The 5000-nt window shown below is 44.0% G+C and overlaps 1 pseudogene; it reads left to right on the top strand.

The window, feature by feature from the left end:
* LOC126435489 (large subunit ribosomal RNA) overlaps positions 1 to 339 on the top strand; it is a 2993-nt pseudogene extending 2654 nt beyond the window's left edge.
* Positions 340 to 5000: the final 4661 nt, after the last annotated feature.

The following is a 5000-nucleotide window of genomic DNA, read 5'->3' as shown; positions in this document are numbered from 1 at the left end:
GTGCTCCTCCGGGGGCGCGCGGGTGCGCGGATTCTCTTCGGCCGCCATTCAACGATCAACTCAGAACTGGCACGGACTGGGGGAATCCGACTGTCTAATTAAAACAAAGCATTGCGATGGCCCTAGCGGGTGTTGACGCAATGTGATTTCTGCCCAGTGCTCTGAATGTCAACGTGAAGAAATTCAAGCAAGCGCGGGTAAACGGCGGGAGTAACTATGACTCTCTTAAGGTAGCCAAATGCCTCGTCATCTAATTAGTGACGCGCATGAATGGATTAACGAGATTCCCGCTGTGGTGGAGGTGGAGGTAAACCATGTTTTTGAAGTAAGTGCAAGAGTGAGGAAGCTGTTAGTAGAAGCAAAACGAGTGTATGTGGATTTCAGATCACTGTCGGTGAAAGACTATTTTGCCTTCAAATGCTTTAAGTGCCAGAATTTCGGTCACAGAAGTGCAAAGTGTACTGCTAAGTCCTTTGTGTGTTCACATTGTGGTGAAGACAACCACCAAAAAACAAATTGTCCGAACTCAAATAAGCCAGCAAAGTGTATTCCGTGTTCTTCGAGAGGCAAGGTGTGCAATACACCAGGTCCTCAGTGCCCTACCTATCAGCTATATTTGCGCAGACTAATTGAAAGTACAGATTATGGACAGTAATCTATCACCATATAGTGAAGAGTTCATACCAGGCAGAGACTTCAAATGTCAGGAAATTGCACAAATAGCTGATAAGAATATGATACGTAGGAAACATAAGCCACCATCCACGAGGCTTAGGAATTGGCGTAGGGCAATTGCATGGAGGAACATGCTACGCGAGAAGAGGCAACCTCTACATACTTTAGAACTAGCCCACTGCGTGGATGTTAACACATTAGAGGACGAAATGACAGTTACAAGTGAAGATAAGATGTACCTTATGGATAAGTCAGACCTCGCGTTAGGCAATAGTGAAAATAATGATCAGAATATAGTTGATACCGATAAGAACAAAACCACAGACAATAGTAATTTCCCCCAGGTACAGGGGAAAAAGCTTTCTTCATCAATTCAGGACAGCACCATTAGCTCTACCATTGCAGGCAGTAAAATGTGTAACGTTGGCCTTGAAAATCATGGAATTCTTTCCAAGATTAGGTCAAAGTTAAAGAGCAAAAGCAAAAAGACTATCGAGCCCTGTCATAAACCCGACATGATCACTATTGGTACTCAGACCGACTTTACAGACAGTGGAGACACACTGAAGCCTACAACAAATGAGGGAAATGACTATAAACAGTCGGATCCTCGATCGATTTATGTTGATCTTGAAGAGAATTACAGACTCTCTAGATTAGAAGACATGAGTGTATTAGTTGTAGCCCTTAGGCACATTGTCAGAATAGGGCATCCAAAAGGGAATACAATCGGCTTTCCATATCCCGGAACTGCCGACAGGCTGTTTTTGCGATGTAATAATCTACCAACTGGGAAGAAAGAATTGGGTGAGATACTTCAGAGGGCATATACCCGACGGAACGAAAAATTTGATCAAGAGGAGCTCTACAAGGAATTTGTGGAGTGCTATGGTAGAACAGTTTATGAGTACGACAAGACAGGTTTTAGATTTTATAATCATGTCAGACAGCCTTAATGAGTAGAAGGAATTTAGGTATAACTGTTGCTCAGATTAATGCTATGCGTAGCACCACCGTAATGACAGAAATATGGAAGGTTGCAGAAGACCGAGGTTTGGATATTATATGTATCCAGGAGCCTTACACTACGAAAGGGAAACTGGTACATTGTCCAATGGGTGCAAGAGTGATCATGAATGGAGAGAATCCAATGGTGGCCGTTGTGGTGCTGAAAAGAGAAGTATCAGTGACAACAATTGCTCAGGTAAATGATGAACACTCTGTTACTGTGGAGCTAACGACAACTGAGGGTGTCTTTCTCATAACTAACCTGTACTTTCAATATGCACATGAGATACAACCCTATCTCGATAAAATGATAAGAGCCAACGAGGTTGGAGGTAACAGATATCACATCTTCACAATAGATGCAAATGCTAAATCAGTACTATGGAACAGTAGAGAAACTGACGAGAGAGGACTTGAACTACAGGATGCTATTGCGGAGCAGAACTTAATAATTGTGAATAAACCCGGGTTTCCACCAACTTATCATAATAGAGCAGGGGCAAAATCTAATATCGACATTACATTGGCAAATGGAAGTGTGCTAAATAGGATACAGGCCTGGGAAGTACTGAACAGAGTGACTACAAGTGATCATAATATGATTACCTTTAGCCTTGTAAGTGTTAACAATGTACACAGGGAGGAGAATTATATAGGAACGTACTTCGATTATAAAAGAGCAGAATGGGAGCGCATGAGGGAGGAGTTTCAACTGCAGGTGCCGGAGGGGAATGGCTTTGACATTGATTCGACAGCAGAAGCAATACAGGTGCATATACAAAACCTTACGAATACCTTCATACCTAAGCGTCCATTCTTTCGCGGCTCGAAAGTGCCATGGAGTTCCACACTAACAGAATTAAAGAGAAATGTTCGTAGGGCACGGCGCGCATATCAGAGGTCTCTCGGTGATAGAGAGAAGCAGAGAAGGTTGCTAATTTATCGGGAAATCAAAGCAGTTTATAAGGAGGAATTAATCAATACGAGAATAAAGCACTGGGAAACGTTCGTTAAAAAGGAATTTCGAACTAATGTGTGGGGCTTACCGTATAAAATCGTGAGTGAGAAGCTTAAGACACCTCTCATTTTGTCGACGCTTCAGAAGGCAGATGGTTCTACTACATCAGGGTGGCGAGATTCGGCAGAATATTTAATGGAAAGTTTACTCCCAAGTGATGATCCGGCTTCAGATAATGAACACCAGGCACTCTTGAGACAGAAGATGCAAGAAGAGTATCCAGATGAAGGAGTGGTTGTACCATTTGCTCAGGAGGAAGTGAGTCGTGCTATTGACACCATGAAGAAAAATAAATCCCCCGGAATAGACAAGATCACAGCAGAAACGTTACAACAACTAAAAAGTAAAATCGTGCCATATCTAACAGCTCTTTTTAATGAGTGCCTCTTGCAGGGAAGAGTACCAAAGGTATGGAAGATCGCTGAGGCAACCATTATCAAAAAAGGGGAAGATAGAGATCCAAAATTCGTGAAGAGTTACCGTCCAATTTGTCTGCTGAACACTATGGGGAAGGTCCAAGAACGGTTGTTGTGCGGACGGCTGAGCGATCATAGGGAGCTCTACGGGCTCAACCAATGTCAGTACGGTTTTCGGGCTGGACGGTCGATAGATGATGCAGTTAATCAAGCATTACACATAACTTCAACTTCGCAGGCGAAGTATGTTGTCGGTGTGACGATTGATATACAGGGTGCTTTCGATAATCTGTTCTGGCCTTCGCTGTTCGCAAGACTGCGAGAGCTGAGAACTCCAAAGTGCTTATACATGTCGATGCTTGATTACTGCAAGGATAGAAGGGTAATATGGAGATCACCAGAACACACAATAATAAGGCACATTAGTAAGGGATGCCCCCAGGGCTCCATTTGTGGCCCTATATTCTGGGATATTTTGACAGAACCACTCTTGGAAATATTGGAAAATAACGAAAACGTAGCTGGTATAATAGCATATGCAGACGACCTGCTCGTAATCATAACTGGCGATTCTAGAAATTTAATTGAAAATCGAGCAACTACAGTCTTAAAAACTGTAAGTGAGTGGTGTACATACAGTAAACTTCAAATAGCGGTTAGTAAAACTAAATACATATTGTTAAAAGGTAAACTATCCGCAGGTAGGGGTCCATCCATAAAACTGCAAGGCACTCCAATTAGTAGGGAGATAGTTTGTAGATATCTTGGGCTGCACCTTGATGAGGGGCTAAACTTTAGTGCACACATTAAATTGGTGTGCGAGAAGGCATTGAACCTTATGAACAAGATCTGTACGATTGCTACCTCCAATTACAAACTACCCATTAATGTTGTTAGAATTTATCATGAGGCTATCCTAATGTCGATTGTGTCATTTGGGGCAAGTGCCTGGGCACATAAGCTGCGACAGGTGCAACCAGTTAGGCATCTGAGAAGAATGCAACGCAGTGTTCTCATTAGAATGACAGGAGCCTTCAAAACTACGCCAGTGGAGGCACTGTTGGTGATCCTAGATCTATACCCTGTGGACTTACAAATCAGGCGTCGAGGAGCCCTTTACTGGCTGCGGAGGGGCAAAGCTGACAAAGTAGAGGCAATTACAGGTGCGAGAATTGAAAACAAATTAGAGCTCAAACACTGGATGGACAGAGAGTGGCAACAAATCTGGGATAACATCGACACGGGTAGACGAGTGTATGAAATTTTCCCGGATATCAGGGAACGACACCGGATGCGACATATAAATGTGAGTAGGGGTATGGTCCATTTTCTTACTGGACATGGTCCATATCCCACTTACTTATATAAAATCAGTAGTTCAGGTAATAATAGCTGTATGTGTGGTGCTGAGGGAGATCCGGAACACATGGTATATATGTGTCAAGGAAATGATGCAGCAACGGAATTACTTCACATTTTACGTAGTAAGAATGTGTCTGAAATCGTGCGAGACGTAGACGCGTGTGAAGTACTGCGTGTGCTGTCAGATGAGTTTTCTGCTAAGCAGATGCGTGTGTATGTGATGGCAGGGGGAAGAGCAACACAGCTGGCAGCAAGAAGAACGGATCGACGGCGACGCGCAGATCCTGCAGCCCTGGGACCTGCAGCGGCGACGAGAGCACGGCGTGGTAATTCCCCAGATGAAGGAAATGCTGCAGAACGAACCCCATCAGTACCAATGAACATTCACAATCGCCGTCGCTTCTTATGGTATGCTCCGCGTGGCCGTGCGCGGGCTGCCTATCTGGCGGATCGTCGAGTGCATGAACATGTTTCTTCTGAGTCTGGCGACGAGGTAGATGGCAGCGACGGACATCGCGACG

Source organism: Schistocerca serialis, unplaced genomic scaffold, assembly GCF_023864345.2.
Source record: "Schistocerca serialis cubense isolate TAMUIC-IGC-003099 unplaced genomic scaffold, iqSchSeri2.2 HiC_scaffold_1208, whole genome shotgun sequence".
In the NCBI taxonomy this organism is placed as follows: domain Eukaryota; kingdom Metazoa; phylum Arthropoda; class Insecta; order Orthoptera; family Acrididae; genus Schistocerca; species Schistocerca serialis.
Note: the sequence above shows the minus strand (reverse complement) of the source record. Positions and strands in the feature narration are given on the sequence as shown.